General features: G+C 35.9%; 1 long non-coding RNA gene across 3 annotated transcripts; it reads right to left on the bottom strand.

Annotated features, from left to right (window-relative positions):
• Window positions 1-5,817: 5,817 nt before the first annotated feature.
• Window positions 5,818-23,641, bottom strand: Gm31465 (predicted gene, 31465). Of its 3 annotated transcripts, NR_157037.1 has the most exons (5): window positions 22,650-23,641; window positions 19,973-20,015; window positions 14,848-15,032; window positions 7,499-7,701; window positions 5,818-6,758 (listed from the first exon to the last, which is right to left on the bottom strand). It is a non-coding gene; the product is annotated as a predicted gene, 31465 (long non-coding RNA). The 3 variants fall into 3 exon arrangements; NR_157039.1 differs by lacking the exon at window positions 19,973-20,015 and having other exon boundaries at window positions 14,848-14,916; NR_157038.1 differs by lacking the exon at window positions 19,973-20,015.
• Between the last annotated feature and the right edge of the window lie 664 nt (window positions 23,642-24,305).

Genomic DNA, 24,305 nt, shown 5'->3' on the forward strand with positions numbered 1-24,305 from the left:
GTCACTGGGCCTTTTTTCACCCACTCAGGCTCCTCTCTATTTTCATCCTTGCAGTTCTTTCAGATAGGAACAATTATGGGTCAGAGTTTTGACTGTGGGATGGCAACCCCCTCCCTCACTTGATGCCCTATCTTCCTGTTGGAGGTGGGCTCTATAAATTCCTTCTCCCTACTGTTAGCATTTCATCTAAGGTCCCTTGAGTCCTGAGAGTCTCTCACATCCCAGGTCTCTGGTGCATTCTGGAGGGTCTCCACAACCTCCTACCTCCTGAGGTTGGATGTTTCCATTCTTTCTGCTGGCTTCAGTCTTTTTCCCTCACCTAATACCAGATCTGATTCTTCTCCGGCCCCCATCCCCCTGACTCTCCCATCCCATTATTTTTGGGTTTTTTCCTCCCAAGTGGGACTGAGGTGTCTTTACTTGGGCCCTTCAGCTTGTTGACCTTTGTGAGTTCTGTGGATCGTATCTAGGGTATTTTGCACTTTTCTTCCTGATATACACTTATTAGTGAATACATACCATGCATGTCCTTTTGGGTCTGTATTCCCCCACTCAGGGTGATATTCTCTAGTTCCATCCATTTGCCTGCAAATCTCAGCATGTCCTCTGCAACCTACAGATTAGAAAAAAAAAATCTTCATTAACCCCACATCTGGTAAAGGGCTAATATACAAAGTACATAAAGAACACAAGAAGCTAACCACCAAAAAATGCAAACAACCCAACAAAAAAAAAATGGGGTATAGAACTAAACAGAGAATTCACAGCACAGGAATCTCAAATGGCTGAGAAGCACCTAAAGAAATGTTCAAAGCTTTTAGTGATCAGAGAATTGCAATTCAAAATGACCCTGCGATTCCACCTTACACCAATCAAAATGGCTAAGATCAAAACCTCAGGTGACAACACATGTTGGCAAGGATGAGGAAAAAGAGGAACACTCCTCCATTGCTGGTAGAATTGCAAACTGGTACAATCATTCTGGAAATAAATCTGGAGGTTCTTCAGGAAATTGGAAAAAGATCTACCTGAAGATACAGCAATTCCACTCTTGGGAATATATCCAAAAGATGACCCACCTTGACATAGGGGCACATGTTCTACTATGTTCATAGCGGCATTGTTGTGATAGCCAGAAGATGAAAACGACCTAGGTATCTCAAGTCAGAAAAAATGGATACAGAAAATGTGGTTCATTTATACAATGGAATATTACTCGTCTATTAATAACAAGGACATACTGAGTTTTGCAGCCAAAACCAGGAACTAGTTACTCAGTTGCTGCCAGAGAACGATTAGGTCAGTTGCTGGTAGAGGTAATTTTAGTATCATTGGACTATGTGGAAAGAGACACTTGGCTTTGCATAATAATTCAGTTTCATGCTTATGAATGATACTATGAATCCTCTGAATTCAGGCTTTCCTAAATTTCCTGATTCTCAGCCTCTTTAAATTTTAAATTATGAGTTTCGTATGCAAGATCTTTCACCAAGGGATTCTATCTTCCAGGCTTTGGATAAATTTGTCTTAAGTCCTTAAATTTCAGTAAAATTAATAGGCCCAAAGCATTTAGGGCCATAAATTGATTTTATTTTATTAGTTACTGAATTATATGGATTATGCTGCAAAATTAAGTAGTGTTTTAAAATTATGACCCAAATTTCTAGAATTCCCTACCTAATATAAACTAGATTACTTCTTGCTTTACTTTACCAATTTCCCCTAAGCACTTACAAGGCACTATTGAATTCCTTTCATTTTATTAAATCTATTAAGAGAGGAGAAATGATAGGAATATATTTATTTCTCCTCATTTTGCCCTGCTTTATGCTTAGTTCAAGTGATGAATTTAGAGAGTTATTGTTTGGGTTTGATCTCCTGGTGGCAGCTATAATATGATAATCCTTTGAAATAGTTTGCAGTTTCATGGATATTTAAGCAATAATTGAAGGTAGGTTGGGGAGGGTTCCTTAAGAGCTATCCTTAGGATGTCACATACACTGTTCCAATCATGTGTTCAGACTCTAATAAGATTTATGATTTGAAGAGGACCTTAGTACAGCAAAGTCTGTAATTCATAGACTACAAATATGTTTTTATGTGTGCTCAGAGGCACCTTGAACTGGGAGATGGTTTTCCAAATAATGAAATCCAGCTTCATCACTCATATTGTGTGAGGCACAGACAGTTCATATGTTTTCATTTCATATCTTCTATTCTTCCTATCAGTTCAAATTACTTCTGGAACAAAATGAAATCATACCACAATTCACTGCTACCAAATATTTTCCAATCTGCTACATTTTTCCTGGTATGAACATATACATGAAAATGTCATAGATATTTTAAGCCCATAATAAAGGTTTAAATGTACATTTTATAAAATAAATTATCAGCAACATTGAGACCAGCTTTTCTTCTTAAATCTCAGTCCTGTTCTCTTCTCTGTCCTTTCTTGGTGATTTCTATATTTATCAATTTCCTTAGTCTCTTCTTTCTTTTAAACTTTCAAAGCTCAACACAAACATACACACATATACATAAATATTTATGTACATGTAGTCATACATGTGAGTATAAAGTATAAAATAAAGATATATCATTTAAGTTAACATATTTGTGGAATTTGCTTAATAGCAATTAGTCATGACACTTTTCTATTCTACATTAATTTTTCTGAGTTTTATTCATGGTAACATGTGGGACTAAGGACTTCTAATTTTCACCACTGTATGTACATGCAATATGTAGAATATACCTACTGCTCTTGATAACTTGAGATTGAGTTTACCAAGGGAATAAGAGAGGGTATTGGAGAGGTGATGATATTAAGACATGTGATCCACATATGTGCATGCCCTGGTGGAATCCATCATGCTGCTCAATGGATATGCATTAATTTAAAAGAGGACTTTTACTGCTATTAATTAACATTTCCATTCTTTTTAGTTTAAACTTTCCATATAGGTTTTCTGTGACCATCCTGGCACACATTGTGGATAAAATTATCAGTCAAACAGGACAAATACACAGTACACATGCACATTCTCTTTATGTGATAACACATGGAGTTAGGCTGTAATATTTTTATACATTAAAATATGTCTCTGTGCATATATATATATGGAAATTACTATGCAATCTCACTTTTTTTATTAAATGTTTTCCTTATTTACATTTAAAAAGTTATCCGCTACCCTGGTTTCCCCTACAAAAAGCCCCTAGCCCCTAGCCCATCCCCCTGCTTCCCAACCAACCCACTCCCACTTCCTCGTCCTTGAAATTCCCTACACTGGGGCATCGAGCCTTCACAGGACTGAGGGCCTCTCCTCCCATTGATGACCAACAAGGCCATCCTCTGCTACATATGCAGCTGGATCCATGAGTCCCTTCATGTGTACACATGTTTGGTGGTTTAGCCCTGGAAGCTCTGGGGGTACTGGTTTGTTCATATTGTTGTTCCTCCTATGGGGCTGCAAACCCCTTCATTTCCTTGGGTCCTTTCTCCAGCTCCTCCATTGGGGACCCTGTGCTGAGTCCAATGGTTAGCTGTAAGCATCCACCTCTGTATTTCTCAGGAACTGGCAGAGCCTCTCAGGAGACAGTTCTATCAAGCTCCTGTCAGAAAGCAATAGTTGGCATCCACAGTAGAATCTGGGTTTGGTGACTGTCTATGGGATGGATCCCCAGGTGGGGAAGGCTCTGTATGGCCTTTCCTTCAGTCTATGTGTGGGAAGCCACATGTGCCGTTGCAGGGTGGCACTGGCTACCGCTGGCCACCACACATACATAGGCAGTAAAGATTTTTGCCAAGATGAGGTTTTGAGAATTAACCACTCAGATGAGAGACATGTTAACCAATCAGATGAGAGACATGTTAACCAATCAGATGAGAGACATACTAACCAATCAGATGAGGGAAGTTAACCAATCAGATGAGAGAGAAGTTAACCAATCAGATGTGAGACGTGCAAATGAGGTGGTAAGCATAACCCATGCATAACCAATCTGGGTGTGAGGCACGCCTCTCCTAGGCCTATATAAGCAGCACCGGTTCTGGGCTTGGGGGTCTCTTCGCCTCTGCAATCAAGCTCTCCCAATAAATGTGTGCAGAAGGATCCTGTTGCAGCATCATTCTTGCTGGTGAGTCAGGGCGTGTGCAAGATCTATGCTCTGAACTTTGTCTTTGTATCTCCTACCTTGGGTATTTTGTTCCCTCTTCTAAGAAGAATCAAAGTATCCATACTTTGGTGTTCCTTCTTCTTGAACTTCATGTGGTGTGTGAATTTTATTTTGAGTATTTTGAGCTTCTGGACTAATATCCACTTATCAGTAAGATCATACCATCTGTGTTCTTTTGTTATTGGTTTATGTCAACAGGATATTTTCTAGTTCCATCCATTTGCCTAAAATTTTTAACAGATTGGGAAAAGATATTAACCAACCCTACATCTGATAGAGGGCTAATGTCCAATATTGACAAGGAATTCAAAAAGTTACAATCCGGATAACTGGATAATGCCATACAAATACAAAACCATAAAGTTGAAATACTCAAAAGCATAATATTTCAAAAGACTTGAAAGGTAAACAAGAATAACTAGAGAAAGAATTGTGATTATATTTTGAATAGGAAATCAAATTGTAATAAGGCACTGGAACTGTCAACACTTTATGCTGATTTGAAACCAAATAGACTTTTCTTATTTTCATAAAAGGTCATGTTAGGGTTTTGGCCAAAGGTTTACAGTAGTTATTATACCATTTTATGACATCTTTATTTTACACAATTTCTGTCATTTTTATACTTATGTCACAAACAAAATAAATATCTTGGAATGTATGTGATAAAAATAATAACACTATGTCCAGTATTCAACTATGACTACAAATCCCCTACTACCAAAATAATAAAGGAAGGAAAGAAGGAAGGAAGGAAGGAAAAGAGAAAGAAAGAAAGAAAGAAAGAAAGAAAGAAAGAAAGAAAGAGAGAGAGAGAGAAAAGAGAAAGGAAGAGATAAAAGAAGAGAGAAAGGAAGAAAGAAGAAAGAAGAAAAGATAATTACATCCCACAGTCAAAATAAAAATGAATGAAGGGACAGTAACTGCAGAAATTAGAAAACTGATACAAAAGTTTGAGGAAGCCTAAGCTACTCAGTAATAATCTGAGAGGGAAAGGGACAGGGAGAGACAGAGACAGAGACAGAGACAGAGAGAGAGACAGAGACAGAGACAGAGACAGAGACAGAGACAGACAGAAGCAAAGTGAGTCTCAGAAACAGAAAGGAAGTGATGAGAATCTAAGAAATCAAAGTAACAATCATAAAAGCAACATGATCTTCAGAATCAGACTGTAGCATCATTACTCTCTTTGTCTAAGAATGAAAGAACTCACAGGTTTAAAGAAAAATAAAGGTAAATGACTGTCATGCTTTAAACTACTAATTTTGGCCGATATCCATGGCAGGCCTGGTCTTTTCTGAAGTAAATCCAAGGAGGATTGGAGCTGGGGAGGGAGGAGAGAGATGAGATGGAGGGGGAACTTGGAGACATAAGGGGAGGGGAAACTGCAGTTGGGATGTATTGTATGAGAAAAGAATAAAAGGGGGAAAAGGGTTATTTCTTCCTGAAATTTTCCGCAGCACTAAGTCAGAGCTACCTCTCCCATGGAAATGAAGCAAGATGTGGTGGAAATGGGTCCAGAATTACTATTGACATTAGACCTGTTGAGAAACTACCACCAAAATTTAGTTTGAGAAGTATAGATTACCGTAAAGTCTTGTATTAGAGACAAAAGCAAGTCAAACAAAGACAATCTGTTTTAAATCAACAACATATTTACTATTACGGAGAAGCAGGTACAACTTCTGAACCTAACAGTGATACCTTTGAGCTGTACTGGTTTAACAGCAGATTGCACGCCACAAACAAGAAAAGTTCTCAATGAATAGGAGCAGAAACTCAAAAGGCATAGAAACTGAAACAGAGAAACCAGATGATCCGTCCTGACTAAAACTGAAGGAAGTTAATCTGTGAGAAAACAGGGGACTAAATGTCAGTTATTAAAACTAGCAAAATTGTCAAAATGTGAACACATTCATGTACCATCGTACAAATTGTTCCTGCGGTTAGACCTTTCAAAGTCTAACATGAATAAAATAATGTTTTCTTTTAACTCATATGTAAATGAGTTTGAAACATAGAACTTTTGTAAGAGACATGATTATCCCATGGATTTTAAAGTATTTTTCTCCTGTGTCTCTGGTACCTTTGTACATACTTCAAATACTGACCTCCTCCTGATCCTCTTGAATAACAACAATATGGATAAATAGGGGAAAACATCAGTGTACATATGCACATATTATGCACTTTTACATAGTAATGACCTATTTCAAAGTAGATTTCTAACATTCACAAGTACATTCAAAAGCATTTATACAAAGTAAACTCATAGAAAGCTGCAATCATTTGAATTGTGTTGTTTAACTTTAAAACTTAACACGTAGGTTTGTGCAGAAATGAAGTCAAAATAAAATTTGAGAGTTACAGATTAATGAAAACTTTAAGCTAACAAGAGCAGAGCAGTTTGTTCTCATTGTAGCACATAAAAGCCAAATGTTTCCATTGGCTTTGGAATCAGTTTCACTTCTTTTGCAAATTTTCTGCATGAAATATTGCTTCATTTTTCTGGTTATATCCCTTTGACATTTGATAGAATTTTACCAGTTGAGAGTGTTCCCAGTACATTTGAGATTCTGTCAAGAAGAAAAAAAAAACAATAAATGTAAAAGTATTGAAACTAACATTATTAGTTTAAAGATGAAATAAGTACAAAATCTTCAATTTCCTAAGCAAGGCAAAAAAAAACAAAAAACAAAAAAAAAAACAACAACACTATTGTTTATCTGCAGTAGCATGATCAATGTGAGATGAAGTTTCAAGAACACTCGTGATGTACATTTTATTTCAAAACTCAAGTTAGCGTATTTTACAGTGGAGAAGTTTAGTGGTATCCCTGATAATAGTTTGATGCCTTTTCCACTTTGATCTTTGGAAATAAAGACCACATAAAGTGTCGTTCTAACTAGTGAATTTTAATGTATACCTTTCTTTAACTTTTTTCCTTTTTTTCAAATAAATGCAGATTAAGATAGGCATGTATTCATTGACATTCTATTGTAGATTCCTGGTAAATTTAATGGAAAATTTCTGTAGTTTTACAACAGTCTTTCTTTTCACCCCAAAGTAGATTTGTTTGATGGCTTTATTTTTATTTTTGTTCGGATCCCTTGTGACATTTTATAACACTTTTTCCAAAGCTGTCACTAAGGAACATGGGTCACACAACAGAACACAAAGGGATACTCGTTTAGGACTTGAGGACATGTGACATATATGCAGCTTGATCAGCTTCCATTGACTCTGAAGAAGTTATTCTCAAAGTAACCACAAATGGAGAAAAGGAAAGAAAGAATAAAATATCAGAAAACATTACCTTGTTAAGAATGAGCCAGTCCTCTTTTCTGTTTTTGATTGCTGCTTCACTGTAATTAAGAGATTTCTTCATAACCCCTTGGGAGCCAGTCTTGTCCTAGCCCCTTTCAGATGAAGACGTAGATCGCTCAGCTTCTCCTGCACCATGCCTGCCTGGATGCTACCATGCTCCCATCTTGATGATAATGGACTGAACCTCTGAACCTGTAAGTTTCAATTAAATGTTGTCCTTTATCAGACTTGCCTTGGTCATGGTGTCTCTTCACAGCAGTAAAACCCTACCTAAGACACCTAGTAACATTGACAAATTAATGTTTTCCTTAATAGTTTCTGATGAATTTTATTTTGAATATCTAAAGTATGTATCATGATGTTATGAGACACACATGAACAGTAAAGTGCTTCCTGTAGGGAAGCAAGATGGTATCCATTATTATTCACTTAACCCTTCTTTCCTGTGGCAAATCATTTAGAAAACACCCCAATTTTAATATAATATATTGCTATTTCACAATATCCTCTAGACTTGCTCACCTTATTTGCATACATTTTTATATCTTTTGTGCTGTAGCTAGCAATTTTATCCCTACCTCAACCTTAATTCAAGGAACTAACATTTTTATCTTTACCTCTATGTATATGAAATTTTTAGATTCTAAATATAAATGAGGTAATATTATAGCATTCTTTCTGGGCCTGGCTTATTTCATTCAGTTTATTTACTACCATAATCAATGATCCACTGAGGATCATTTTTTTGTTGTTGGCCTGACACAAAGCTTGACACAGACATGGAAAGAGGAAATCTCATCTGGGAAATTGACTCTATCAGTTGGTCTATTGGTACATGGTGCATTTTTGATTGCTGACTGATGTGGGAAGGGCCTGGACACTGTGCACAATATCATCTCTATGTAGATAGGCTGTTCTGAAGAAGAATGGGACCTGTACCTGCCCAAAGAAAACATCTAGAAATCTGGCGTACCCCATGGCCTTTGCTAATAGTTTCTGCCTCCAGATTGCTGCCAGGAATTTGTGCCTTAATTTTGCTCAGTAATATAAAACTAAATGAAAGCACAAACCTAATACTCCCTTTCTTCTCCAATTTACTTTTCTCATGGTGTTTATCATAACTCAATTAAACTAGAACAGGTAGAATCCTTTTTCACAAAGCTGGATATCCTTTGGTCTTTTATGGTTCTTTGTTTCACATACTAAACAGGTTGTTCACCCATGTTCATTGCAAATCTGTCAGATATTTAAAAAGTGCTACTATTCATGCTGTTATTTATAAATAAAATGGATTATTGTACTACCAGTATCCTGAAGTAGATCAGCTTAGGCCTTAAATCTAGCCTGATGTCCTTACCAGGTTTTACCAAAACTAATGCACTGAAGAATTTCATATAAATTCTATGTCAGTCTCACTCTGATTTCTGTACAAGTTTAAGATTTTTGCTAGCTGCATAAAAGTTATGAAATCAATAAGTGGAGATCTTTTTGTCCATCCAAGCCCATGAAGAAAATCAATTTGTAGCTGCAAGTAAAATAATACTATTGATTTTTCAAGTAACTTGTTTAAGTAACCATGCTAAAAGATGTCATTTCACTTAAGATAATCTTGTCATACAAAGATTATACACCCTACCCTTTTTATACTTCCATGTTCTACATCCTTCCAGAAGATTCCATAGAATTCTCGTTGGGATATATATATATATATATATATATATATATATATATATATATATATGTTGGTACTTATTCGATAGGCTATAACAACAATCTGTATTCCATTCATGAGTAGTGTGTTCTTTGAATGTCAGTTTGATTTATTAGGTTATTGTTGTTTTAGTCTCTATTGTTTTACTTCTCCTTATATGTGGTCAATGCAGAAAACTACATCTTTCATCTTAAAGGGAATAACAGACATTTTATTCTAGAGCTATTTTGAGAGACTGTGGCCAAGTAACACAGATTTTAGTTATCCCAACTTAAATTCTATATTCCAACATGGAAGCATTTTCATGAAGGTTTGTAGTTTCACAGAAGAGAAAAAGTCATAAATCAAGGCAAGTTTAAAATACTACAGTGGCCGGTACATCAGAGTAGTGATTACAGCAAACTAGGGGAAGTCTTGCTGTAGGTCAAGGTGCTCTTTTATGATATTCTTAGCAGATCCCAAAAGATTTCAAGTATTGCCCACAGATGGTAGCTTAGGAAATAGGGGAGGGCAAGGAATCGTTATCCTCAAGGCTAAAATTGCCCCAGAATAAGTCATTAGACTCTTAACCTACAAACTTCCAGTCCCTACCTATTAGTACAGTATCAATCAGTCAAACATCTCTGTAGACACAGCTTCTTACAAGGAACTCACATTCAAAATGGACACTGCATCCATGCCATGTGAAAAATATTTAAGTTTTCCAGTTTTCCCATGAAATATTTTTTTCTCCCAGTTTGATCAGTTTAATTTGGTTGGATTCATATATGGTAATAACTAGCATAGATGTTCAAGAGTTTATAAGTATTATATCTTTGATATATTGACTCATTAATATATTGCATCCTATTAGTCTTTATACTTTTGAAAATATTTTCACCTGGATATTAAAATATCATCATTTTATGTGCTTATCCAGTCAACAAAAGCAGGGAATCGCCTCCATTGTCCCTTCATTTTCAGTCCATTCATACACTAGATTGTACATTTCCATTTCCTGCTGGAAGCATACAGGTATGCCAGATGCTTTTAACCATCCCTCCAATATCATTTGGATGGACAGTGTATGCCATTAAAGTGATTACTGATTGGCGACACTTATTCCTCTTGTGTTCGCCTGGGCTTTTCACATGTCCTTCCTTCTTTGATTTGATATTTCATTTTGTGCTTAGTTAATTTTTATGAAGCATGTGGATCCCTTTCAGCAATTATTTCTGCAAGTATTTTCTCTATTCCATTCTTATCTCCTCCTCTGAGACTCTCACAATGAATAACTTTGTCCTTAAATGCTGCTCAACTTCAGTCTGTTTAATTCTGTGTCTAAGACCTTCCAACTTCAATTGTCCCAGATTCATTCTGCTCAGTTCCTTTCTCCTGGTGGCTCAAATCTCAGAAGTTTCAGAATTACAACTCCTAGCATTCCAGAAAGTTACATGGTCATTGGGCAGGTGGGGCTTAGAGGTTAAGCTTGACTCTTAAAACATTTTTTGCTGGCAGTGACCTGTAGCAAGGGAACTTCCCATTGCTGGTGGGAGTACAAACCTGTACAGTCACTTTGGAAATCAATATGGCAGTTTCTCATAAAATTGGGAATCTATCTACCTCAACATTAAAGCTATCCCACTCTTGGGTATATACCCAAAGGATGTTCTATCCTACCACAAAGACTTTTGATCAACTCTGTTCTTAGCAGTTTTCTTCTTAATAGACAGAAACTGTTATCAACCTACATGTTTCTCAACCAAATAATGGATTTAAAAAATATGTAAATTGTCTGTCCAGCATGTCAGAAACACATATAACTATCTACCATGTGGCTCACAAATGACATGTTGGGGTTGAGATGTATTAACATTAACTGCAAATTAATGTTAAGGTTGAATCGGTTGCTGCATGTCTTTCAAGAGATGCCAGTATCCAAATTACTCCTATCAGGTAAGCTCTAGCAGTATAATTTCTGTTTAGCAAGAAACATCTTCCTAGTGCCTTCTCCTCTATCCTATTATACTTAGTAATTCCTATAAATCAAGTAAACACATTAAAATATATGAGAGCAGAAAATCTAAGCATGGAATCAATGTTGTCATAAAAACATACATAACATAGGATTTTATAGTCCATTCAAAACAGCTTTGATTTCTGAAAGTTTTAGAAAATGAATATGATATTTTGCAAATATGCTTTTGGCAGGCTTAATGAAGAAAACTGTACTCTAACATGTGTTTCTGAATTCAGTATACTCAATAATTATTTCTATTTAAAAAAATAGAAGCTTCTTCTACCGCACAAATACATACATGGAATGTGTTGGTTTCAGAAATTGAGAATACTCTTCGGTATTTTAAAAAATTTAGTAATAGACTTAAGGTATTTGTTGTAATGTGGATTGTGAACTAGAACTATTGAGAATTTCATATTCTGTTAGGCTAAAATCCATTTTTCTATATTTCATATTGGATGGGTTATTCATTCATGTATAATTTTCTACTATCAAAATATTAGTTCCTCTAGTTATTCAGCTATGAAAAATCTTGGCATACAGCCGGGCATGGTGGTGCAGGCCTTTAATCCCAGCACTCGGGAGGCAGAGGAAGGCAGATTTCTGAGTTCAAGGCCTACAAAGTGAGTTCCAGGACAGCCAGAGCTACACAGAAAAACCCTGTCTTGAAAAACCAAAAAAAAAAAAAAAAAAAAAATCTTGGCATACATCTGCAGAATGCATCAAATAATTGCACTTGTAACGTCCACTCAAATCACATATGAAAGTATGTATTATAAAGCTGTCAAGCTTCTAATGTTTGTTTGAAAACTTTAATTTTATCCCTGACAACAAATGATAGTTGTTTTATTAATGTTACACAGTATTTTGTATTGGAGAATATGTCCTTAATACTAAGGAGTACATAAATGCATTTTGAATGACAGTTGATTTATTCAGGTAGAATTGTGTTCCATTAAAGAAAATACATCATTAATTTCACAAAATAATTCAGCATTCAGTGAAAGTATTTTATGCATACTCCTCCTTTTCATTAAACACATTATTAAGAAGGCATATAATTCATAAGTTATGGTTTAGTAACACAATTTTATTACTTCCTCAAGTATATTCAGAAAAGAAATTAACATTTTTATTATAAATAATCAAATTATTCCTATTGTTACAATTTGGTACCTGTGATGCTTTAAATGAAAAATATTCCCTAAAGTTACATGTATTTAAATACTTGGTCCCCTGTCAGTGATGCTGTTTGGAAAGGTTGTAGAACATTTAGAATGTTCAGCCTTGCTGAGGAAATACATCATTAGAGATAGGTTTTAAAGATTTGCTGCCTTGTTTTCTCTTCCTCCCTCTGTTCTTCTGCCACCATCCCTGCATATTGCCAGGCCTTCTCTGCCCTATGAATTCTCCTTCTGGAATCATAAGAAAAAGTAGAGCCTCCATTAAGATGTTTTAGCCATAATATTTTATCACAGCAACAAAAATGTATCCCTTTTATCTTTTAAGAAAATTGTTTCTTCATTATCCACTAACTTACTGTCAGTACAAATGCAAACAGTACAAACACAGTCAAATCGCATTTTGTAATAATTATTAGAAATACTTTAACCTCACAAACTATATATAAAATCACAAGCCATATGACCACTGTGAGTATTTATATTATTTAGATGGATCTTTTCTTTAATGGTCACTGTAGCAAAGCTTCTGCTCCTAGATAGTGATTGCTACACAAGCGTGTTAAAAGTTATTTGGGCACAGTAATATGCCAATTTGGTGATAAGCATCACAAAAAGACACTGCTTAGTACCAGAATTTATTTATGATATTCCTATTCAACTTATATAAATGAAGATGAAAGCCCCCCCAACTCAATTTTCAGTTGTATATTTTATAAATGTTTATATATCACAATATTTTTATTATTTAATTATGTGCATAATTAAATAAATATTTAATAAATATTCATTATTATATCTTTTAGTTTCTTTTTCTGTAATTATCTTTAGTTTGGTAGTTTAAGAAAGCACTACCCCAACTTTCTACATTGTGCTGACAGAGAAATTTATATACTTTTTTGGTTTGCTAAATTACCTCACCACATAACTTTTAGTTATCCATAGTTTTTTTTCTTTATTGTTATTCTCTCATATATCACATCCTGACCATATTCTTCTCTCTCCCTTCCTCCAGCCTCTCCCTCTAGACAGACCTCCCTTCCCATAAGGAAAGATCAGGCTTCCCAGGAACATCAGCCAAACAGGGAATAAAATGGTGCAATAAGACCAGACACATACCATCTCATCGTGGCTAGACAAGGCAACACAGGAGGAAAAGCAGACCCAAGCAGGCAAAGTCAGGGACAGCCCTGTTCCCAAAGTTAGGATTTCCTTACAAACAACAAACTAAGCAACTCAGTCATAATATAAATGTGCAGGACCTAGGTCAGACAAATAGGCTCCCTGATCTCTGAAAGTCCCCTCCCCTAGTGGGTTCCTGACCCCTCTGGTTCCTGAGATCTTTATTAGGACTCCCCTAGCTCCTCATGTTTGGCTGTGAGACCTGCATCTGTTTTCATCCATTGCTGGGGGAAGTATTCCTGGTCTATTTTATGTTGATTCTGCTAGGCACCTGTCCCAGAATATTCTGAAAGCAAGGCATTTCTGTAGGTCAAAGGTTTTGTGGCTGGCTTGGTGTCCTGATCACTCTGCTTAAGACCTTGACTGGTTACAGAAGACAGCCAGTTCAACCCCCCAGTCCCTCACGACTATGGGTTTTTGCTAGAGTTTCCTTTACTCAAGATTTATATTGGAAGCCATTTTAGACTCCAAGTCTATTTGCTATGAATAAGTTATTTAACTGATTGAGCTATCTTCAAAGCCCACAAAAAGCCTTCCCTTTAATTCAGTATAAATTTAAATCTTGAAATGTAGGATTTGAATTGTATTGCTACAAAAAGATCTACATTGATTATTCAATTATTAGATAATAACCAACTATAATCTAAAATAAAATAAAAATGAATATATATTTAAGAATTTTGGCAAATGTTATTCCTCATGATACTTCTCTAAAATCTGCTATATTTGTGTATTTCTCTTATTAAGTTTATCAGTTAACAACTGAACAAAGATGTTAGAGAGGATTTGAGATAGTGTGATGGTAAATTGTATTTGAGTATTGGTGACTCATGAGGACACAACTTTAATAGCTGTTTTCATACAAGTAGATAATGTATGTGAGCTTATTTCCCCATCATCACCTTGCCTTTCTATCATCATCTCTCTCACACCCTACTAGAACCTTTGATTTCCTTGTCATTAAATACATACATACATACATGATTTCGTGTATCTTTACAACATTTTATGCACCACAACCAAATATGTCTTTTGTCTTTCTGAAACTGACCTAATAGGCTGAATATTATATTTTCTAATTTACTGCAAGATGATATAACTTGTTCTTTTTAATTTTTATACATCATAGTTTTCTCTATAGTAATACAGCTACAGTAAGCTACACTATTTTCCTGTTTAGTTTTTTGCCAACTTCATACCTTCTTATCTCAGCTGAGAAAAATGCATGCATCACATTGCCTGTTGGCAAAGCAGTAGGGCATTACCTTGATTAATGATTGTTGTGGAGGACCAGGCCCATTGTGGGTGATGTTGTCCTTCCTGGACAGGTGGTCCTAGGAAGTATACAAAAACAGGCTGCACAATCATGGGAATCAATCTGATAATCAGTGTTCCTCCTTGGCTTGTTCTTCAGTTCCTGCCTTGACTTCCCTCAATAATGCATGGTAACCTTAAAGGGGAAATGAATCCTTTTGGATTTGGTCATGTATTTGGTCATGCACAGCAATAGGAAACAGACTAAAACAACTATAATAGAATGACTTGTGATAATTTTAAACAGTAGGAAAAATAGAATATTTAAGGTTTTTACCTTGCTGAACAATTTTTTGGTACTTTTAATTTTCTATCAACATTTTATATTTATATAATTAACTTTAGTTATTTTTAATATCCATTCCCTGTCTTATCCTCTTCTTTTTTGCTGGAATCCTTCTCAGTAAAATCCGCCCCCCCCCACACACACACACACATTCGTATCTTCTTGTGTGTGGCCCACTGAGAAACTCTTTCAAACTTATGGATTATTAAAAATCATTATTAAAAATCACTCTATCTAAATGAGCCAGTATGACAAATATGTTCAATGAGTAGCCATCCCACTAAAGATAAATATAATTAAAAATGAAACCCAACTTTTACAATAACTCCCTTAAAGGATAATATTGGCCGAATTATTTTGAAATGCAAAACAACTTTCAACATTTTAATTTCTTCATTTTCAAGAATGTTTTTGTGTACTAGCTCCTCAAACATTGCAGTGATTATTACTGTTACCAATGCTATTGCTTATTCAACACAATCTGACCGTAAAACCCTAAAGGCATCACATATTTATGTAATTAAATATAGAGAGCTCAATCTAAAACTCAACTCAAATCATCACTCCTACTGGCTAACTTCATTGGAAATATAACATGCTATGTACACTGGAAAAGAAAATTAGTTATCAGTCTCACGCAGCCACACACCGTGGGAACTATTACTACAACAGCCTGCCTGTTAGAACTGCTGGGGCAGTAGTATATGCACAAATGTTATGGAGGTAACCAAACACTTTTTAATTGAATGTAAAGCCCTTTAAAGGAACTGGATTAGAAATGGCTCTTCCCACTTCATATTAAACAAAATCCTTCACAATTGTGACCCTCAATTTTGGGGTTCTAGTTAATTCCAACTGTAGTCAAGTTGATAATAAATAATAGCCTCTCTATATAATAAATGATAGCATTGTAAGGTTTTAGTGTTGACTATTGGCTTCAGATAACCAGTTAGGGGGCTCATCTCTGGGGTATGAGGAATTCTTTCTCTCTCTGCAGTGATTAGTTGCATGTTGTTCTGTGTCTAGAGATAGGCTGGATGAGGTTTCCTCCTTTCACAATATCTTGTCTACTGATGCTTTCTCTGTTCAGGTTGTCTGTGGGATGCCATATTGTTGAGATTCATGAATGGAGCTTCCTGATCACCTAGAGGCTGAATCACACAACAGATTTCCTGATCTGCTGCTTTCTTTCTTTCTTTCTTTCTTTCTTTCTTTCTTTCTTTCTTTCTTTCTTTCTTTCTTTCTTTCTTTCTTTCTTTCTTTCTCTCTCTCTCTCTTCCTTTCTTTCTTTCTTTCTTTCCTTCTTTTCTTTCTTTTTTTTTTTACACTTTCATAGCATTTTAACATTTAATAGAAACTATATACAGTAAGTTCACTACATCTTACATGGAAGAGCCACCACAGGGACTTACATAGGTTAAAAGTAAGAATAACTAAGGAGAGCCCACACCTGTGAGCTGCTTTTCTCAGTCACAGTTCACTGGGAACAGAGGTTTATATTGCCCAATTACATGAAGCAGAGGAAAGGCTTAAATATAGGCCTTTAGATCTGCCTCCTCTTGAGTGATAATACCAGAGTGTTTGGTGCCATATTTGTGTTGTAGATGTATCTACTGGGGCTTGGAAAACCCACCCTGCTACCATCTGCATTTAAACAAGTTGTTTTCTGTACATTTCTGTGCTGCATGTAGAAGCTTCTCTGAGGAGAAGCTATATTTATCTGTGCATATAAGGATAATTATAATACAGTTACTAAATATTCTGTTTTGGTATGTGACAGTATTAGGTTGTCCATCAAGATCCATCACCTTACTAGCTGCAAGTAGTTGACTGGGTTTCCAGTACTACTTCCTCTGTTAGAAGGGTCTTATGTTTAATTGCATTTTGGTTAGCACTAAGATAAGATTTCATGTTTAGGGAATATGGTGCCTTTCTAGTCATTATTCTGGTACATTGGCAACACAGCCTATTCAGATCACTGGTCACTTTTCTACCTTGAATGGTTCTATTTGTACTACTGCTAGTCTTAAGGCAGAAGGCTTTCAGGTCAGAGCCAGTTCAAATTCTCTAAGTCATGTGTCCAAATGTTCAGTGTTTTCAAAAATGGGGTCTTGGCTTCAACGTTTGAAAGGTAACCAAAAACAATAGCAATAGCCTATACTGTTTTCAGAGTATCTGTTACATGCCTATAACGCAAGCACATGGGAGGTAAATGCAAAAGGATGAGCATTCATCATCATCCTCTGTGGTGAGTCCCCATAGAGGCAGAGACTTTACAGCAGGCAGAGAACAAACAACCAGGCTGAAGTAAGAATAAATTTCCTCTCAGCCCAGTCTTATGACCAGCACTGAACCGAGACTTCTGTAGTCTGGTCCAAATCATTTTATATTAGTCATATTTAAACAAAGCCTAATTTTGGAAAAAAGTATTCAGATAGCCATTAATTCAGTCTCAAGTGCACAACAATTTGACATGTTTACATTGAGATTCTTTACAAAGTGCATCCTGTTTCTTTCACAAGAATGGATACTATTGAGTCAGAGATAGTACCCAACATTTAGGGTCTCAGAAGAATGACTGTGGTAAACATAATGTCTATTGGTGTTAGAACTGGGTTCACCCTAAGATGACATAAATGTCACTTGGGCTGTTGTAAAGCACTAATAATATCACTCATAAGAATGGGTTTATGGTCTAAAAGCAGTGTTCAAAATTTAAGGGAAAAGGATATTGTTTGGGATAAATAAGTTCCAGGAGATACTGCTAAATCCTTTCTCATCAGACAGCAAAGGATCAACAGGTTGTAAAACTGCATCATCTAGAAGAGCAGCTGTGCACCTCATTCCCTTGAAGAGAAAAACTGTGTGTTTAACATTCTTGCTTTCCTGTGTACACATGGCCTTTTCTGCACTTATCTTTCTTAGTGTCACACTGAGATTGAAGCCAGCCTAAGACTGAGTTGCATGAAAATCCATCGCAAAGAAGAGAAAGAAGTGGTAAGAGGGTACAGACAGGGAGAAAGAAGGAAATGAGAGAAGAAAGTTGGTAAGAAAAAGGAAGTAAAAAGACTACCTTCACCTAAAACATACTACTTTTATGAATCCACTAAAATCAAATTATAATAATATGGCAAAATACGTAAAATAAATAAATGCAAGGAATCCTAAGAACTTATGAACTGAATACAAATACAGAAATTGTAGGGTTTTGTTATAGGAAAATAGATAGATAGATAGATAGATAGATAGATAGATAGATAGATAGATAGACAGACAGATAGATAGATGATATAGATATAGATATAGATTAGATGTAGATGTAGGTATAGGTATAGGTATAGGTATAGATTTAGATTTGAATTCCTATTTATCTTGTATAATTTTACAAAATACCTTTTAATTATAATAATTTGCTTGCCTAAAATAAAAATATTTTCTTGGATATGTGGTTTCTTGACACTGAAAGATAAAGGAATTTCTAATTTAGAAACCATCTCAAGAAACAATAAAGGAATAGGAGTCATTTTAGTTTTAAAATGAAATGAGTAAGGTATTATTAATCATATAGTAGTACTTGAAATGAATCTCCATCAAATGTTCTATTTGAGGTTCTGATCATGTCTAAGATGATTTGTATGAAAGGAAGAAAGATCATTTATTTTGAAGCAAGAGCACTCATGGTAGTGTTTCTGATTAATGATGCCTCATCTAAAACTAACTCATATTGACAACTGTGGTACGGACATAAGGATCACACTCTTCAGTAGCTTCTGACTTCTATATATTATACTCTCCTTAAATCATATTTTATTTTCAGTTTCTGATGTTAGTATTAATAGATGGGTCCCTTCCACTAGTTTACTGTGGGTTGCAGGATGTTAAGTTTTCTAGTACCTGGGCAACAGAAGATCATACTCGTAGAAGAGATTTCTGCCTAGGATAAGTTTTCTCCAACAGCTGTAATCTAGGTTAGACTACAGAGAAGATTGAGGTCAGTGTAATAGGAGTTAAAATAAAGACTTACCACATAATGCTCATGTCTGAGTTAGCTGTCTTTGAAGATGAGGAACACTTCAAGGGCCAAGAATAAAACTGAAGTTTCTAAAGTTTAGAAAAACTCCTATAGGTCTAATATGGGAACTATGGTTGAATATGTATTTAGAATAAAGTTAGAATTACATAGTTTAGAAAAGCAATGGTAGAAGACCCTCCTCTAGCACCATTGACCTCACTAGCCCTAGAGACTATGGGGAGTTGACTAGGTTTCCACTTTTTCCCTCCTGTTGATTGAACAACTCCTTATGCCTGATTAGACAACTGTTCATTATCACCAAGATATGTGTGCCACTATTGTACACTTAGGGATATCATGGCACAGTGACCATTATTATAGTTTATAGGTTTCACAGCTAATTAAGAGTATTGACTACTTCCCTCCCTTGGCAGATTGTCTAGTATATTATGCTATTATGAGAGCTAATCCTCAAAGAGAAATCTTTCAGGTCAGATCCAATTTGAATTCTCCTAGTCCTAAGTTTGAAGAGCATGGTGTCTTCATCTATAGGGACTCACCATCAACCTCTGAGAGGCACCCAAGGGCAACAGTAGCTGTATTCTAAACACTTAGCATTATAGTCACAGATGAGCATAGCTCTCACCCTTCATCAAAGAACCTTCTATTTGCAGCAGACACCATTAACCACACACACACACACACACACACACACACACAAATGAGTCAAAATGTAGAGAACAATTGATAATGACATGCCAAAATTCAGGAGGTATACCTACAGTACAATTCTTGAACTTACATACATGTCAAAGAACATTCTGAAGGAAAAGATGAAAAGAAGTGTAAGAGCCAGAGAGCAAGAAAATATTTTAAGAGATTATGTCTCTGAGAAATGACATGGAAGCTACAATAGTGATAACAACACAATAACAATGCTGCCCAAGTATGAAAAGAACAGTGATAGCACCAATATACATACTAGTATAGAAGGGCAAACTCTCAGGGTCCCAATCCTAGAATAGAGGTAACTACAGGCAACTCAGGAATACTGAAAAAAGGAAGAATTAGTCAACCTCACAGATAAGTCCCCTAAAAGGTTATCCAATTCCAAGTAGCCATTCCTGAAATAATGTATATAGAAGCAAAAGTAAATGTACTCAGCAGATTCAAATATATTTCATATAAATATACACATATGGATATACATATATATGCATAGAATGTATATGTAACAATAACAAAGTAAAAGAAGCATTAAACTTGAGCAGTAGTGAGGAGGAATAGTAAGTGCCAGGAGTAGAAGCAAGGAGGGGAGGAAATGATGCAGTTATATTTTAATTGTAAATACTTAAAAAAAAACTAATTTAGAAACCTGAAAGCAACAAATCAATCTTTTTAGATATTTCAATAAAATTGACGAAATATGCAGGTTGTTGTAGCTATCTCTGATGAAGGCATAAGAGGAAATGACAAGTAATAAAGTTCCTTGAAACTGAAGCCACAGAGAAAGCATTGCACATCGTCACAACACACACAGGCTAGATGCAAAGATACCATTGCTTCCTAGATTTTCACTGAATTATGTTGGTCAGAAAACCATAATCCTGGATTTAAAAAGCTTGTAACCATAAAGTGCATCCAGTGGTCTCATCAGTTTTGTTCCAACACAAAGCAGCTTGAGAAGCTCTGCCATGCTCAAGTAGCACATACTATCCAAAGCTTTCTTCAAATGTGTTGTGAGGTCAGGTGAACCAAGGGTTGTGCTGCAGCTTGATAATGCCAGAACTTCTAGAAACACCACAACGGTGACTTGGCCACTTGTCCCTGTTTACTTTGCTCCCTTCCTGTTTGGACATTTATACAGTTTCCCCACTAAATCTCTTCTGTTAGTATTAAAGAGGAAGAAAAAGTCTGTCTTATTATTCGAGACTCTTCATTTTTAAAAGATGTAATCAGGGCAGAAGAAAAACTGGGCATCATGCAGAAAATACTGTGTCTGGTGGCTTTGCACTCTATGCAGTGAGTTGAGAAAAAAAAAAAAAGCATGTGGTGTCTCCCTGGAGGGACTAGGTAAATTCTGGGTGAAATAAAAGAAGGATGTGTGGGTCCTTAGTGCAGAGAAACAGTCTGAGGAAGACACAGCTGGTAGTAAACCAGAGCACCACAGAGCCTTTAGTAAAAGCAGCAGCTCCCGCAGCAGCAACCTCAGAAGTCACCTTGAATCTGGGTCAACTGGCCTCTGGGTAAATAAACTGCAGGAGCAGGATACTTGCAGCCCACAAGCCTTTCTTAGAAATAGTTTTTCAGATAGGATAGGATATATATTATGTTTTGAAGTGGTTGAAACAAAATCGCACTGAAAATAGTATGTTATGACATTTGAATATTATTAGAAGTCTAAATTTCAATGTCTTTTTAGCATTTAGCTAGAATACATTCATACTCAAGCAGTCATGCTTTACATATGGATGCTGTCAGCTTAGGAGCATAGTTGGATGTATGAGATCCACAAGGACTAATAGATTCACTATCTGGCTGTGGACAGAAAACTTTCCTGAGCTTCTATAAAAATTCTACTTCAAAACAACTCTTTCCAATTAAACAAGAGGCAAAAGTGGACATAAAACTCCCTGGTCATCTTAAAAGAGATGCATAATTTTTTACACCTCGTTTTGATCCTTGTATTCTCTTGCTTAACTTTCTACCTAGAAAAAGAATGGCCTAAAAACATGTACAAGAACATGAAATCATAGAACAGAAAGATCTCAAGACCTGATTCATTGTGTGAAAATTCTGTTCTTGGAGTCTATTGAACAGAAGCACCAGCCAGCACTAGAGTACCACATAGGCACAAATGAGCACCAACTTTACCACAGCAAGATTCTGTGGTAAAGTGTACTGTCACAGGAATGAAACTCTACAAACTAGTATAGGTAGCTACATTTTTAACTAAGAGGCTGGTTAAAGAGCATAGCATTGAATGCCTATGCTTAACTGACCTCATGCATCCCTCTACCTCCTGTCTCAACATTTTTCTGCGCTTGCCTATCTGCTACCTAACTGTGTGGTATTTTATCTCCTGCTAAACTGTGTAACTTGAAAGGAATAAAAATTCCTTCCATTAAGCAACTCCAGCATTTAAAAGGAGAGAACACACAAACGTCTGAATATTGTAAAAGCAGCAACTGCACAAACATTAGAACTTTCCTCGTTGCCATAAAAATTTTCTCAGTTGAGGGAAGAAATATAGAATTAAATATAACAGCAATACTTTATTTATTATAGGTATCATATTTGGCCTGTGATAGAAGACTAAGTATCCTGAGCTCGGTTCCAAATAACAATAATATTCCCCCTTTAAGCGAAAGGAAGTTATTCAGGTCCTATAGATACTGCATGGTCACATCATATCTGAGAATACAATCTAATTATCATCATCAAGACTCACTTACCTTCTCTAGAGGCTTTGTCCATGTGACTGCCTACGCACCAGGCTCAGATGACACCCACAAAGAATTCTGTGGGCTTAATGAGAAACTGCAAAGAAAAGTCAAATTCTATGACTGCGCCAGCCCAGCTGCATTCAACCTCAGACATTAATGAGGCTTTCACTTCTAGTCTTCATTGATTCATTCAGGGAATGCGTTTCAACTTCTCTCTACTGACAGGGTCTGCAGACATGACAGGAAATTATATATTTCCAATGAATCCGACTTTGGTGTAATCACTTTCCAAGTGTGGAAGACAAAGAATTCTCAAGCCCAGAACAGTACTGTCATAGCAGGACCAGAAGCTGTGCCTGCCTGGTCTTCCTCTTCCAGTACTGAAATAATTCATAATCTCTTTAAGATTAGCAGAAGTTTTTTTTTTTCATGCTCCAAGGGTATCTGTCATCAAGAGAAATTGGTGGATGAAAATTATATCCAATATATATACAGGAATATAGCAAAATATTAGTTATAGTAGTAGTAGTAATAGTAGTAAAGCAAGAATGTATCTATGATTACAGTGAATTTATAAATGTAGAGAGGTAATATACACACAGAACAGAGAGATATAGATAGATATAGATATAGATATAGATATAGATATAGATATAGATGATATAGATATAGATATTAGCCTGGGGAAGAGAATATGATTTATAAAAGGAGAGATTCCTTAGCTATTTTCTAAAATGAAAATACACAAGAAGACACAGAGAAGGAAATCTTAATAAATAAGGTGATATATTTTATTTTATTTTATTTTATTTTATTTTATTTTATGGTGATAGGCTGGTACCAAAAACATAAATTTATAAGTCAGGAGAGCTAGGGCAAGGATGGAACTGCAAACTGAGAGCAGACCATAGAGTGTTCTGTGGTAATAGCTGAAGCTGCTGAGAATTTAGATTGTTTTAAAAATAAGTTTTCCCTAAAGGATTGTCTGGATCACTCTATGTAGGCAAAGGATTAAAAAAAAAAAAAAAGACCCAAATTAGAAAGAAGCAAATAAAATACAGTTTAAGAAATCCAAGAAAATTGACTGCCTGAGAAGAGCCAGTGTTAGGACCAACAAGAGGATGGCCACATCTGCTCTTCCGGACAATGGCAGATTTAATTCTGAGTTCTAGCATGCTAAAAATGAAGGCAAGAAATGGCTCCAAACATTACCTCTGCAGCTTCACAGTCAAAAGTAGATTGTATCATCACATAGCAGAAGTGAGTTTTCATGAACTCTCCACCTGAACTCTCCACTTGCTACACATAACTAAAGAAAATAATACTACCTGCAGCACAAAAGAGAAAAGGAAAACACACACCTTGTGGTGTGTTCACTTATTATGACAAAGTGAATGTGTCCACAAGCCACAGAGACCTGATAACTGTTGTCACAAATCAGATTGATGTTTGTAGTAGCTACCTAAATGACAGTTACTAATGGCAGTCGTTCAATTAGAGAAAGAGCAAAGAACTTTCTAAAGACAACCAGAGAAAATAAGAAATCCCTCCAGGTGTTTAGAAACATGTTGGGCTAGAGCAGGCGCGGGTGGTACCTAAGAATATCTGCTGTGGATGGTACCAAAAGCTTCCATTTAGAATATTGAGAGTTTGAACTCTCCTGAG

Source organism: Mus musculus, chromosome 1 (genome assembly GCF_000001635.26).
Source record: "Mus musculus strain C57BL/6J chromosome 1, GRCm38.p6 C57BL/6J".
NCBI lineage: Eukaryota > Metazoa > Chordata > Mammalia > Rodentia > Muridae > Mus > Mus musculus.